Source organism: Cucurbita pepo, chromosome LG11, assembly GCF_002806865.2.
Source record: "Cucurbita pepo subsp. pepo cultivar mu-cu-16 chromosome LG11, ASM280686v2, whole genome shotgun sequence".
NCBI lineage: Eukaryota > Viridiplantae > Streptophyta > Magnoliopsida > Cucurbitales > Cucurbitaceae > Cucurbita > Cucurbita pepo.
Genome location: NC_036648.1, coordinates 6,057,457 through 6,074,186, shown reverse-complemented (window position 1 = coordinate 6,074,186; position 16,730 = coordinate 6,057,457).

Here is a 16,730-nt window from a genome sequence, read left to right as displayed (position 1 = left end):
AGGTAAAGGACACCCATGTACGGATGACAGAGTCGTCGCATTAAAGACCATGGAACTTGTGTTAAATAGTTGCACTTGATTTATCTCGTTGCCCTCATGTTAGATCAAACCATTGTTTTACTGCTTTCTCATGTGTTGGATTGATTTAAGGGTTTTATTTTATCTTATTACGTGTAAATCCATGACATCGTTGCCAAATTGTTGTCTTGTTGTCTCGTCCCCTCGACTCAACCACACAATTTTTTTTTACTCTCGATTCCACCAAATCAGCGCACCAACTTGAAGATTTGTGGACGTTGAGTAGTTGCCTCACTAAATTCTTGGGATTGATTTCAACTCGAAACTTTCGCATAATTGTTACGATGAAAGATGATTTTACAGTAATTGTAAATCTTGTGCTCGAGTAATTAGTTACCATAGTTCATACAGAGAACCAGAACATTGTTTTAGACCATTATTGATAATTCATAATTTTTCAGAATCGATCACAAATGTCCACAAGTTGAGTATTCAAGTGTCGTTATTTGCCGATTAGGGTTGAGCTAGACGATCATGATCTAAGAAGAGTCATGAACGTGTACCCCTATTTTAAAAATAAATTAGTCTCTTAGTTTTGTTCGTTAGTATCGTATATCTGTGTGCATATCTAACCCCAACAAGAGAGTATCTTACTAAATATATTAACACTCGTGTTTTTTAAATTATAAAAGTCGAGTCATAATATTTATAATCCAAGCTGGCAATTGTTATTATAATAAAATTATGAATATTGAAATCATATATGTATATCTGTCACACAGTTGTATAAAGTTAATATTGAATTAAAAAGCTATTAATTTTTCCATAAATGATTTTGGATTCTTTTGCATGTGTTGTTGACCATAAGAGAAAATGGGTATTAAATGCAAACTTAGTGATAGCTTCATCATGCAAACGCATACCCATATGTATATCCAATGTTTCCAGATTTAATTTTCTCATCCGTAATATATATATGTATTTATTTCTCTGATTTTGTATTCACTGAAATTAAACAAACAGCATTTATATCAAACGAGAAGCTTAGTCTTTAGCTACCTTCGGGATAATATCTATTTAATGCTTCGATTTTACGTTCACAGTAGACAATATTATATCATTGTAGAGACTCGTTGTTCCTAACACTGACTATCAGAGTCATGCTTTTAACTTAGCCATGTTATTCTCGAGTATCGAAGAAATAAGTTGTAAGCCTCAAAGGTGTAGTCAAAGTGGCTCAAGTATCGAACCAACTTTGTTCGAGGGCATCAAGAGAAGGAGACCTCGAGGTAGACTATAGGGTGTGCTTTGCTAGAGGGGAGGATTGTTGAGGACTATTAGGAGGAGACTTTTTTAGAAAAACCAAAAGCAAAGGTAGGAGAATTTATGCTTAAAGTGGACAATGTCGTACCATTGTGGAGGTTCATGATTCATAACAAGGTTTGAACTTAATTCAATTTCTAAATTATAATTTTATTCATTAGCAACGGTAACGACCGTAAATTTTCTGTTTAACCTAAGGTTGCTACTGTATACATATCATGAATATTTAATACGGAAATAATAAAATTAACCTTAATGTTGCGTGCTTCATTTAAGGCCATTAAATAAACTAATACAATTTGAAATAAAAAGGGAAGCAAAAATGTCCTAAACTAATCTATATGCTACTAAATGAAAATGCAATTAACCTATACTAACCTATAGTCTACTAAATTTAAATACGAAACTATTCTAAGCATGTGTCACGGTCTTGTAGTTGCGATGTCACCGTCAACCGTACAGAGGCGCCTTGCCTTTACCTTAAATGTAGAGTAGCACATGGCTAGAGTATTTTGAGAAATACTCAATAAGTGACCCCTCTATCGGAGTTAAATGCAAACACATACAATTTCATGAATGGGACCTATCATAATAGTTTACTTTCCTACCGCGACTATCCTAGCGAGCAACTTCGATGTATAATTAATTTTCCTACACACGGTCCACACGTGCGAGTGTGCACCCATCAATCGATTCGCACAACTCCTGGTCCCTTTCTGGTCGGGCGAACATTCTCTGGTAGCTGTTGATGTCGGACACCTGTTAGGAGTAGCGGCCGTTACGATAGCATTATGGTAAACATAATGACCGTTCACCTGCCTCATAGCGTACGCGTCCATACTATCGTGAAGGAATATGAGTATCCTACGATGCATGAGCACACAAAAATGCATGAGGTCCCAACATTTTTCCATTTTATTTATCATTAATACAACCCTGCTAGCCTTCGTACATATCATATTATTTTCATATCATTTCTCATAGCATTTCTCATATCATTTATCATTTCTTTCATGTGTATGTTGGCTTGTATTTCATACTAGTTTGTCATTATGTCAATCATAGTATATCATTTATGTCGTATATCAGTCATGTCATAACGTTTTCATGCTTTCAAACATAACAATCTATAACGTGCACATATCATATCATGTATCATAACAGTACCATAATAATCTCGAGCATGTTGTCAACATATCATCTTATAACATAACATATCATAGAGCATATCAGCTCATCAAATACAACATAACAATCACATCGCATAACATTTACATATCATTTCATAACAATTTGCATAAATGGCCTATGACACGTGCGAAACCACAAACACGTGTCATCATACAACATACAATTCTAACCAATGACAGTAGGGCTCCTTACTTGGTTTCGACATTCTCCCTAATACGAATATGTTAGCTCCCGTTCCTCAAAAGTGCTCCGACTATCGCCAGTCGTTGTTTCCTATTAGGTGGTTCATCATCTTCCATTAGTATTTCGTAATTATAATATAAATTCAGCTTAAATTTGTGAAATACCACATTATAATGACCACAATTACCTTATTTAGAGTCAAAATCAAGTTTGGGAGGATCACAACGGTGGAAATTGGGTCTAAATTTGATTAAAGTATTGATCTAGTTGATAAGCAAGTCATCTTGAATGACATGAGAAAGTTGAAATTAAGGTTAAGTATTTAAGATCTTCCAACATTAGTGTCCACATGATTGTTGATTTTAATGAAGCGCGTAAGCTACGAACGTACTAAATAGATTCTGTTGCTAGGTGTAAAGGACTAAAATGCCCCTATAATTATGTATTATTGGCTTATGACCAAAGTGATCACTAAATGACATAAAATTTGATGAGGAGCCTTATGTCATGGTTTAAAGAAATTATTCAAAGTTACGAGGCCATTGGCATATGTTAAGAAATAAACCAGGATTTGGTGTGGTAAATTACCAAAACACCCCTGTGAGAATTCTAGGATGTTTTCAAGACCTTAAAATACTCAAAATACTAGGAAAATTTATATGAGACTCGATATTAAGGTTAAGTATGAAAGATCTTAAGTAGATTAGGACAACTTTGGAATATGAACCAAGAGGAAAAATATGTAACCACCCCTCAAGACACCTTGTAGAAACAAGGATTTTATGAATACCAAGTGACAAGATGCTTATAAAAGGTTTATACATAAAAAGAAATGTTTATAACTCAGATAGATTAAGTTGTACTTGTTGAGGATTGTTGAGAGGGAGTCACAGATGGGCTAATTTAGAGAATGATCGTGGGATTATAAGAAAGGAATACATCTCCATTCGTATGAGGCCTTTTGAGAAAGCCCAAAGCAAAGCCATGAAAGCTTATGCTCAAAGTGGACAATATCATACCATTGTGGAGAGTCGTGATTCCTAACATGGTATCAAAGTCTTGCCCTGAACTTAGTCATGTCAATAGAATCCTTAAATGTCAAACAAAGAAGTTGTGAGTCTCGAAGGTGTAGTCAAAAGTGACTCAAGTGTCGAATACTTTGTTTGAGGACTCCAGAGAAGGAGTCGAGCCTCGATTAAAGGGAGACTGTTCGAGGGCTCTATAGTGTACTTTGTTTGAGAGGAGGATTGTTGAGAGGGAGTCACAGATTGGCTAATTTAGGGGATAATCATGGGTTTATAAGAAAGGAATACATCTCCATTGGTACGAGTCATTTTGGGAAAGCCAAAAGGAAAGCCATGAGAGCTTATGCTCAAAATCGACAATATTATACCATTGTGGAGAGTCGTGATTTCTAACAATACTTGTTAAGAATTTTTTCTTGGTTATGCTTCAAGACTTAACATATAACTTTTAGAATGGGAACCCGAGATATCCTAAAAACCTACCAATGAATAGTGCAATATGGTCGTATGACACAGACTACGTTGCAGGGAACGTATGAAGCCCTAGGCGTAGGTACTCAAACTATGTCACAAGGAACGCATGAAGCCTTGGACATAGGTACGCAGATTGTATCACACGAAACGCATGAAGCCTTGGATGCAAGTATTAGACTATGTCGCCAGGAACGTACGAAGCCTCAGGCATAGGTCATGATTGAGTTGTTCATAGAGCATAGGACCCCATAGGTCGCTTAGGAGAGAGTCTAAGGGATAATAGCTCAAAAGTCTATACCAAGATCTTCATTACAAAACTAGGTACCAAACGGGGGTTAACCCTATAAAAATATGTTAAAAGAAGAAAGCAAGTCACCTTGAGGGGAGTGGGAAAGTTGAGAATTAAGACTCAATTAAGTATTCGAGGTTTTCTAGCATTAGTATTGACACCTTAGCATTTTCTATTGAGTACATTAACTATGATAAGAGGATATGATCCGGTCATGCAACTATTTATTAAATATAAGAAACTGATCAAGGTATGCATGAAGATGGCTTGATGAACGACATACAAAAGTTTGGATTAAACTACAAGGTAAGTCCATGCGTCATCGAACCTTTCAATGTTATAGATTGGATCAGACCAATGACATATAGATCAATGTATGCATGTTACCTTAGTTAATGGGTGAATGATGCATATGGTTGTGTCAAAAGGATATTTTAAAAATGAAAACTATATAGACCTCATGCATTATGCGTGTTCATATAAATCGGGTTACTTTCCCATTTATGATGATGAATACGAACGCGTACACTATGATGATGATGAAGATCATGTCTCGCATGACACTCGGGGTCCTACTGACTTCCAGACATCGATACAGACAACTAACTCGACTATGATGGGTCCAAGGGGGTGCGAACCGCCTGAGGATCCGCACTTGCATATCTGGGTCATATGGAGGTAAGTATTACACATCCAATTTGTCTGGACTAGAGGCCACCTTTATGATAGTTTTAACCATAGGTCCCAAGATCATGAGTGGTATGTGTTTGCATTCTCTAACCCCAATAGTGGGGTCACTTACTAAGTATTTCTTAAATAATAGTGGAGTCACTTCCTGAGTATTTCTTAAAATACTCAAACCTTGAGCTATTCTTATATTTAGGTAAAGGACACTCATGTACAGATGACAGAGTCGTCGCGTTAAAGACCATGGAACTTGTGTTAAATAGTTGCACTTGATTTATCTTGTTGCCCTCACGTTAGATCAAACCATTGTTTTACTGCTTTCTCATGTGTTGGATTGATTTAAGGGTTTTATTTTATCTTATNTTGGTATTTCTTAAAATACCCAAACCTTGAGCTAATCTTATATTTTAGGTAAAGGACACCCATGTACGGATGACAGAGTCGTCGCATTAAAGACCATGGAACTTGTGTTAAATAGTTGCACTTGATTTATCTCGTTGCCCTCATGTTAGATCAAACCATTGTTTTACTGCTTTCTCATGTGTTGGATTGATTTAAGGGTTTTATTTTATCTTATCACGTGTAAGTCCATGACATCGTTGCCAAATTGTTGTCTTGCTATCTCGTCCCCTCGACTCAACCACACAATTTTTTTGACTCTCGATTCTACCAAATCAGCGCACCAACTTGAAGATTTGTGGACGTTGAGTAGTTCCCTCACAAAATTCTTGGGATTGATTTCAACTCGAAACTTTCACATAATTGTTACAATGAAATATGATTTTATAGTAATTGTAAATCTTGTGCTCGAGTAATTAGTTACCATAGTTCATACAGAGAACCAGAACATTGTTTTAGACCATTATTGATAATTCATAATTTTTCAGAATCGATCACAAATGTCCACAAGTTGAGTATTCAAGTGTCGTTATTTGCCGATTAGGGTTGAGCTAGACGATCATGATCTAAGAAGAGTCATGAACGTGTACCCCTATTTTAAAAATAAATTAGTCTCTTAGTTTTGTTCGTTAGTATCGTATATCTGTGTGCATATCTAACCCCAACAAGAGAGTATCTTACTAAATATATTAACACTCGTGTTTTTTAAATTATAAAAGTCGAGTCATAATATTTATAATCCAAGCTGGCAATTGTTATTATAATAAAATTATGAATATTGAAATCATATATGTATATCTGTCACACAGTTGTATAAAGTTAATATTGAATTAAAAAGCTATTAATTTTTCCATAAATGATTTTGGATTCTTTTGCATGTGTTGTTGACCATAAGAGAAAATGGGTATTAAATGCAAACTTAGTGATAGCTTCATCATGCAAACGCATACCCATATGTATATCCAATGTTTCCAGATTTAATTTTCTCATCCGTAATATATATATGTATTTATTTCTCTGATTTTGTATTCACTGAAATTAAACAAACAGCATTTATATCAAACGAGAAGCTTAGTCTTTAGCTACCTTCGGGATAATATCTATTTAATGCTTCGATTTTACGTTCACAGTAGACAATATTATATCATTGTAGAGACTCGTTGTTCCTAACACTGACTATCAGAGTCATGCTTTTAACTTAGCCATGTTATTCTCGAGTATCGAAGAAATAAGTTGTAAGCCTCAAAGGTGTAGTCAAAGTGGCTCAAGTATCGAACCAACTTTGTTCGAGGGCATCAAGAGAAGGAGACCTCGAGGTAGACTATAGGGTGTGCTTTGCTAGAGGGGAGGATTGTTGAGGACTATTAGGAGGAGACTTTTTTAGAAAAACCAAAAGCAAAGGTAGGAGAATTTATGCTTAAAGTGGACAATGTCGTACCATTGTGGAGGTTCATGATTCATAACAAGGTTTGAACTTAATTCAATTTCTAAATTATAATTTTATTCATTAGCAACGGTAACGACCGTAAATTTTCTGTTTAACCTAAGGTTGCTACTGTATACATATCATGAATATTTAATACGGAAATAATAAAATTAACCTTAATGTTGCGTGCTTCATTTAAGGCCATTAAATAAACTAATACAATTTGAAATAAAAAGGGAAGCAAAAATGTCCTAAACTAATCTATATGCTACTAAATGAAAATGCAATTAACCTATACTAACCTATAGTCTACTAAATTTAAATACGAAACTATTCTAAGCATGTGTCACGGTCTTGTAGTTGCGATGTCACCGTCAACCGTACAGAGGCGCCTTGCCTTTACCTTAAATGTAGAGTAGCACATGGCTAGAGTATTTTGAGAAATACTCAATAAGTGACCCCTCTATCGGAGTTAAATGCAAACACATACAATTTCATGAATGGGACCTATCATAATAGTTTACTTTCCTACCGCGACTATCCTAGCGAGCAACTTCGATGTATAATTAATTTTCCTACACACGGTCCACACGTGCGAGTGTGCACCCATCAATCGATTCGCACAACTCCTGGTCCCTTTCTGGTCGGGCGAACATTCTCTGGTAGCTGTTGATGTCGGACACCTGTTAGGAGTAGCGGCCGTTACGATAGCATTATGGTAAACATAATGACCGTTCACCTGCCTCATAGCGTACGCGTCCATACTATCGTGAAGGAATATGAGTATCCTACGATGCATGAGCACACAAAAATGCATGAGGTCCCAACATTTTTCCATTTTATTTATCATTAATACAACCCTGCTAGCCTTCGTACATATCATATTATTTTCATATCATTTCTCATAGCATTTCTCATATCATTTATCATTTCTTTCATGTGTATGTTGGCTTGTATTTCATACTAGTTTGTCATTATGTCAATCATAGTATATCATTTATGTCGTATATCAGTCATGTCATAACGTTTTCATGCTTTCAAACATAACAATCTATAACGTGCACATATCATATCATGTATCATAACAGTACCATAATAATCTCGAGCATGTTGTCAACATATCATCTTATAACATAACATATCATAGAGCATATCAGCTCATCAAATACAACATAACAATCACATCGCATAACATTTACATATCATTTCATAACAATTTGCATAAATGGCCTATGACACGTGCGAAACCACAAACACGTGTCATCATACAACATACAATTCTAACCAATGACAGTAGGGCTCCTTACTTGGTTTCGACATTCTCCCTAATACGAATATGTTAGCTCCCGTTCCTCAAAAGTGCTCCGACTATCGCCAGTCGTTGTTTCCTATTAGGTGGTTCATCATCTTCCATTAGTATTTCGTAATTATAATATAAATTCAGCTTAAATTTGTGAAATACCACATTATAATGACCACAATTACCTTATTTAGAGTCAAAATCAAGTTTGGGAGGATCACAACGGTGGAAATTGGGTCTAAATTTGATTAAAGTATTGATCTAGTTGATAAGCAAGTCATCTTGAATGACATGAGAAAGTTGAAATTAAGGTTAAGTATTTAAGATCTTCCAACATTAGTGTCCACATGATTGTTGATTTTAATGAAGCGCGTAAGCTACGAACGTACTAAATAGATTCTGTTGCTAGGTGTAAAGGACTAAAATGCCCCTATAATTATGTATTATTGGCTTATGACCAAAGTGATCACTAAATGACATAAAATTTGATGAGGAGCCTTATGTCATGGTTTAAAGAAATTATTCAAAGTTACGAGGCCATTGGCATATGTTAAGAAATAAACCAGGATTTGGTGTGGTAAATTACCAAAACACCCCTGTGAGAATTCTAGGATGTTTTCAAGACCTTAAAATACTCAAAATACTAGGAAAATTTATATGAGACTCGATATTAAGGTTAAGTATGAAAGATCTTAAGTAGATTAGGACAACTTTGGAATATGAACCAAGAGGAAAAATATGTAACCACCCCTCAAGACACCTTGTAGAAACAAGGATTTTATGAATACCAAGTGACAAGATGCTTATAAAAGGTTTATACATAAAAAGAAATGTTTATAACTCAGATAGATTAAGTTGTACTTGTTGAGGATTGTTGAGAGGGAGTCACAGATGGGCTAATTTAGAGAATGATCGTGGGATTATAAGAAAGGAATACATCTCCATTCGTATGAGGCCTTTTGAGAAAGCCCAAAGCAAAGCCATGAAAGCTTATGCTCAAAGTGGACAATATCATACCATTGTGGAGAGTCGTGATTCCTAACATGGTATCAAAGTCTTGCCCTGAACTTAGTCATGTCAATAGAATCCTTAAATGTCAAACAAAGAAGTTGTGAGTCTCGAAGGTGTAGTCAAAAGTGACTCAAGTGTCGAATACTTTGTTTGAGGACTCCAGAGAAGGAGTCGAGCCTCGATTAAAGGGAGACTGTTCGAGGGCTCTATAGTGTACTTTGTTTGAGAGGAGGATTGTTGAGAGGGAGTCACAGATTGGCTAATTTAGGGGATAATCATGGGTTTATAAGAAAGGAATACATCTCCATTGGTACGAGTCATTTTGGGAAAGCCAAAAGGAAAGCCATGAGAGCTTATGCTCAAAATCGACAATATTATACCATTGTGGAGAGTCGTGATTTCTAACAATACTTGTTAAGAATTTTTTCTTGGTTATGCTTCAAGACTTAACATATAACTTTTAGAATGGGAACCCGAGATATCCTAAAAACCTACCAATGAATAGTGCAATATGGTCGTATGACACAGACTACGTTGCAGGGAACGTATGAAGCCCTAGGCGTAGGTACTCAAACTATGTCACAAGGAACGCATGAAGCCTTGGACATAGGTACGCAGATTGTATCACACGAAACGCATGAAGCCTTGGATGCAAGTATTAGACTATGTCGCCAGGAACGTACGAAGCCTCAGGCATAGGTCATGATTGAGTTGTTCATAGAGCATAGGACCCCATAGGTCGCTTAGGAGAGAGTCTAAGGGATAATAGCTCAAAAGTCTATACCAAGATCTTCATTACAAAACTAGGTACCAAACGGGGGTTAACCCTATAAAAATATGTTAAAAGAAGAAAGCAAGTCACCTTGAGGGGAGTGGGAAAGTTGAGAATTAAGACTCAATTAAGTATTCGAGGTTTTCTAGCATTAGTATTGACACCTTAGCATTTTCTATTGAGTACATTAACTATGATAAGAGGATATGATCCGGTCATGCAACTATTTATTAAATATAAGAAACTGATCAAGGTATGCATGAAGATGGCTTGATGAACGACATACAAAAGTTTGGATTAAACTACAAGGTAAGTCCATGCGTCATCGAACCTTTCAATGTTATAGATTGGATCAGACCAATGACATATAGATCAATGTATGCATGTTACCTTAGTTAATGGGTGAATGATGCATATGGTTGTGTCAAAAGGATATTTTAAAAATGAAAACTATATAGACCTCATGCATTATGCGTGTTCATATACATCGGGTNAAGATTGTTGAGAGGGAGTCATAGATGGGCTAATTTAGGAAATGATCATGGGATTATAAGAAAGGAATAAATCTCTATTCGTATGAGGCCTTCTGATAAAGCCCAAAGCAAAGCCATGGAAGCTTATGCTCAAAGTGGACAATATCATACCATTGTGNCAAAAGGATATTTTAAAAATGAAAACTATATAGACCTCATGCATTATGCGTGTTCATATACATCGGGTTACTTTCCCATTTATGATGATGATTACGGACGCGTACACTATGATGATGATGAAAATCATGTCTCACATGACACTCGGGGTCCTACTGACTTTCAGACGTCGATACAGACAGCTAACTCGACTATGATGGGTCCAGGGAGGTGCGAACCGCCTGGGGATCCGCACTTGCATATCTGGGTCATATGTAGGTAAGTATTACACATCCAATTTGTCTGGACTTGAGGCCACCCTTATGATAGTTTTAACAATAGGTCCCAAGATTATGAGTGGCATGTGTTTGCATTCTCTGACCCCAACAGTGGGGTCACTTACTAAGTATTTCTTAAAATACTCAAGCCATTAGCTACTTCTATTTCAAGTAAAGGCAAGACACCTCTACACGGCTAACAACAACATCGCAAGTAGAGACCATGACACGTGCATAGATAGTGGTATTTCATTTCTTAGACTTTAAGTCAGTATATGATGTTTTTACTTTTAATGTCTTATTTTTTTATTTAATATTTTGTTATGTTACTTTAAAGACATTTTCAAACATGTAAGTCTATGATAATGTTTTACGATGAATGAAGAGAATATGTTACGATGACGACGGTAGAGACTTTAAGTCAGTAGAAATCTAAGGTTGTTACAAGGTTAGATCATGACGTATTTAAATTTTCTAGATAAGTTTATAAAAAAATAGAATAAAGAATATATTAAAATATAAAAATGAAAAAAGTAAATTAAGTAAAAAAATAAAAGGTAGGCAAGTTGAGGGAAAGGCAAATTGGTGTGAAATAAGGGATCAGTACCATCCTGATGTCCACTACCGCTAATTGCTCTGAACACACAATTATTTTCTTTTTCTTTTTATTTTATTTTCTTTTTTTCTTTTTCTTTTTCTTTTTCTTTTCTTTTTTTAGCTATTTTCATAAATTCAAAGCATCTTTTAAATTTTCAACCTTCAATCTCTTTCACCTTTCCCAGATTCCATTAATTTCTCTAATTTTCATTTCTCATTTTTTAAAAGCCTTCAATGTTTTTTTTTTTTTTTTTTACTTCCATAATAAATATTTATTATATTTGAAATACTTTGTTCCCACAAGACTTTAATTTAAAATTAGTATATAATTTGTTCGTACGTAACCGCTAGGAAGATCAGATTGGATTTAGAGAATTATTTTAAACCAACCCAAAAGTTCGGGTTTGTTAGATTGGTAACTCAACCCGACCGTCAGCTAAAAGAAATTAATTATTTAAAAATATATTTATTTATCCACCATTCATAATTATTATGTATAATATTAGATAAAAGACATTAAAAGTTCACAAACAAACACAAATCAATCCATAATTATTCAAACAAACAAATGAGAACGGTCAATTCGTTTTCTAAGAGTAAGGAAAATACAAAAACAATAAAAAAAAAATAATTGATTTAAAGAAATAATGCATAAAAAAAATTAAAACTGGTATAAAAATATTTTAATTCACGGAACAGACTTATTTATGCACGACATTAATAATTTTGGAGTGCCCTAAATTATCTGAAGAGCGATAAAAATGTAAATTAATAATTTACTATAGATTGCAACAAATACATAATAAATAAGTTATAACTTAAATTAAAAAAGAAAAACGTTCCTAAGACAAAAAATTATAGTTTAAACATATGCAGTTAAGAACGCGTAAAATGAACACAATATGTTTTAAAAGTATTTAAATACATGCATTATCTATTAACGTTGAACACAACCCAAATGTATGCACCCTGAACCTATCATAAATCATATTCTTAGAATCAAACCGGATGGTTGTTGGTTAGTTTATTCCTATTATAAAATAATGTGTTTAAAAATAATATAAAATATATGAATAGTTTTTTTTATTAGTTTATTCAAATGTATTTAAAGACGGTATAATAAAATATCTAACGGCTTAGATTCACTGCTAGCAGATATTGTTCTCTTTGGATGTTTCCTTTTAGACTTTCCGGCTTTAAAACGCGTCTGATAGGGAAGGTTTCACACTCTTTGTGAAGGGTGTTTCGTTCTCCTCCCCAACCGACTTAAAATTTTTATTTTAAAAAAATTTAACCCAATACAAACTTTAAAAAAATCTAAGAATTACACTCTTGGTTTCAACCGCTCATTTAACAATTACTATCAAATATCTTCATATTTAAAAAAATTTAAACTTAGGTTCTTGTATAAACGTTACAAAAATTAATAAATTGGAAGGAGGAGATGAGTACGACAGACTATAGTACTAAAAAAAAATAGAATCTAAAAAGTGAAGAAATTAATAAAAACAAGGACGAACCATAAGAAGAAAAAAAAAAGTTCATCGAAAGAACCAATTCGAGAATAGTGAGATAATTATATATATTTACTTTCTATTCTGAATCGTATGTTTTTACTTTCTATTCGAGAAAAAGAATAATAACGTGAAATAGGAAATAAAAGGGTAATCTTGTTATAGTTAATTTTGATATGATGTATAATATTGCTATTATAATACAGTAGAAATTGTGCATATATATATTTTTTTTTCATGAACTTCCATGACGTTTGAATAAGGTCGATTCTAAGAATAGTTAAAAGTTACTACTTATACCAACCGTATATATGATTTTCAAAACCCGTTGAAAATTTTCTTAGAGTATATGTGAGAGATGACAAAACACGCTAGTTTTCGTTCTTAAAAGCACGTGAGAAATGTCAGAGGTATCAAGTGTCGTGAAGTGTAAACTTGCTACTATGTTTTATCTGATGTAAGATAGCGTGTGTGAAATGAAAATTACAAATATAGCCTTGGAGAGAGGGAAATAAAGAAAAGAGAGAAAAAGTGAGAGGGTGATGTTGAATTGTGTTGTGTTGTCGTGGTGATAGGACGTGGGTGAGTTGCGAGATAGAAAGGTGAATAAACATGAGCGTGGGAACGCCATCCAACAATGCTACTTTGTGTTTTGTGTTATTTCTTGCCCACCGCTTATTTTCATTTTTCATTTTCTTTTTCAAATATTTTTACATTTTCAATAATATCTTTAAATTCTAAGAATTATTTTGAATTTTATCAGGTATATAAATAGTATATAAATAGGGTCGGGATAGGAATTATTGTCACGAAAATGTGGTAAAATTAAAATCCAGTTAACACAAACAACACCACGTTAAAATACATAATAAAGTCCAAATTGGTGGATGTTGTTTAAATTTATTACAAACCGTGAAAAATGGGTTTGGGATACAATTATAAAATGGAGTACAAAAGACTCAAACACAAAGACGGACTAATGCTCCGAAATGACCCCTTATGTGACTGCCCAGCTCTCAAACCCTCCTCCCTTTCGATTGGTGCAAATACCTGAAAAATAAGGCGAAATAAGTGAGTACATAAATATACCCAATAAGCAACCTGCTTGTAGACTCTGATTGCATCCTTAACCTAGGAGGAGACAACATGGTGAGTGTTAATCTGCTCATCCGATATTGAGGTGCCACATTAAAGAAATCTCTGTATTAGGTGGGACAACATGGTAAGTGTTAGTCTGCTCATCATTCATGGTAGGTTAGCTAGCAAACCTGTCCCACAGGCCATATGGTTCCCCAAGATCCCTCTCTACGTGCTAGCTTCGTTGACTACCTGCATAATCAACACCCACCCATAGGATGGATCACACATCCCTAACCAGTCTCATGTCTAGCTCAACGATATCATACCAAAGTGAAAAGTGAGTGGAAGCTCCACAAACACTTTATTGGTTGCTATCGGTCTAGACAATTACCTTTGTCTATGAGGATTGTCGTGGTGGTTTTCTAGGTCCCTAGGATAGTTTGGTATTCACTCGGAAGTAATAGGGCTACACCTTTTAATTGTCTCTTACGATTCTAATGCACTCACAAGAACAAAAGATAAGCTGGGCAGATTGTTTACCTTTGGCTTGATCCAAAAACTTAATGAATGTGAGCCACGACATGTCGGGACACCTCAGGCAAACTATAGCACTAATAAACCATTGAGATATTGATTAGCAACAAGAAACAAGAAGCTCAAAGAATGAAAGATATAGAGACCAGATTCAGCTACCTTACCTTTCCTCATTTAGCTTGATTCTAGCCTTAGCTTGCAAATATGACCAAGCTAGCTGCAGGGAACGAGTGATGATTTTTAGCCTATTAGCCCAAAGATGATCTAGCCCGTCACCAACACAATAGAGCTAGACCTTCTCCTTAATAGAGGTATTGAGAACAATAGAGCTAGACCCTAGCTTGTAAGACTCCTTGAAGTACTCAACCATGCAAGAGTTCTTCAATACACGAGATCTTCCTTGCTATGACTTGAACACAAGGTCAAGACTTGTGGGAGCCTGGGAGCGAACACCAGGCGAATATGAAGCGCATGGATACAAGTTATGCCTTGGAATGAAAGACAATTCCGAATTAGCTTTGTCTACGAACAAGAAATCTATAAGTAATGTAACTATGAATCGAAAGTGTAGAAATAGTACCCTCTCCCTATTTGTTCAATTGTTGAGAGGAAAAAGAGACTCCCACAATAGTACCCTCTCCCTATTTGTTAACATCCCAAAGCCATTTTTTATTGCACTTGAACTGATCGGTCCTCACAAGTTAAGCGGAAACACTCCGTGGAGCAACTTCAAGGGACGGAAGACAAGTAAATAGGTTGGACGACTTGGTTGATGCATGAGACACGTGCCTCGTGGCCCTTGTATGTGTCATTTATGCTTTATATTTATGATGTTGTGACTATATTATATGATGATGGTGTATAATGTATAACGTATGATGACATAATTGAGTTATATGATAATGCCATATGATATTATATGATGTTTTTATGATGATGTTATATGATAACGACGATGCATGACAACATGACGATGTAAGATGTAAGATAATAAAATTTCTTAATGACGTTATTCTAGATAAAGATTCGTTGATTTTCTTAAGTCACATAAGTCACAACCCTAGTTAATGTATAGAATATATATTTAAATAATTATAAAAATTTTCAAATACGATCTATAAATATTAAAAAAAAAGAAACAATACAATCAATTCATTATTTATATTTATATAAATCAAGATTCCTAATTAATTATTTATATTTATATATAATTAATTATCTCTCTTTGTGAATTGTGAAATGTAAACCGTACTAATTAATGAACAAATTATTATCAAAGCATTAAATTAATTAATTTTAAATTTCAACTTTCACCATCAAAAACAAAACTTACACATTAAATAAATTGAACTTATTTTATTATAAATAATAGTTTTAAGTTATTAATAGAAAAAATTTAAGGAAACATACCGTTTTAATTTATATTAATTTTTTTTTTGTTTATATTAATTTATAAAAATAAAACAATTTAGTGCATTAACATTATTATCCTAATTTTTCGATATAAATAAACAAAGAGAAAAAATAATAATAAGATACATATAACTACTTAATTATTATCAATTATTTTATTTCCACAATGTTTCCAAATCATCTTTACTTAGAACATTTACATCGAGATCGATGTGTAAACGATACGGGGTGGTCAAGAACTAGAGGGAATTGATAGTAATTTTCATCCCAGCTTGGCAGTGGCCTGGGGTGGTGCATATGAAGAAGTTGTTTCCTCTTGAGAGCGTGATTTCATCCTTGCCTGAATTGAANAATATATTTTATATAGCCGTAATGTAACGACCCTGATCCTCTTTGGGTTTTCCCTTTCGAGTTTCCCCTCAAAACGAGTCTGCTACAAGACTTGTGTTTTGATATAATTTATCTTATCTCCAGGATTTTGTTAGTAGAATATTTTTGACTTTCGATCTCACTTCCGTTTTTCATTCTTAACATAGTATCAGATACGATTACGCAAGTAAAACATTAGTTACTATTCAACTATCAAA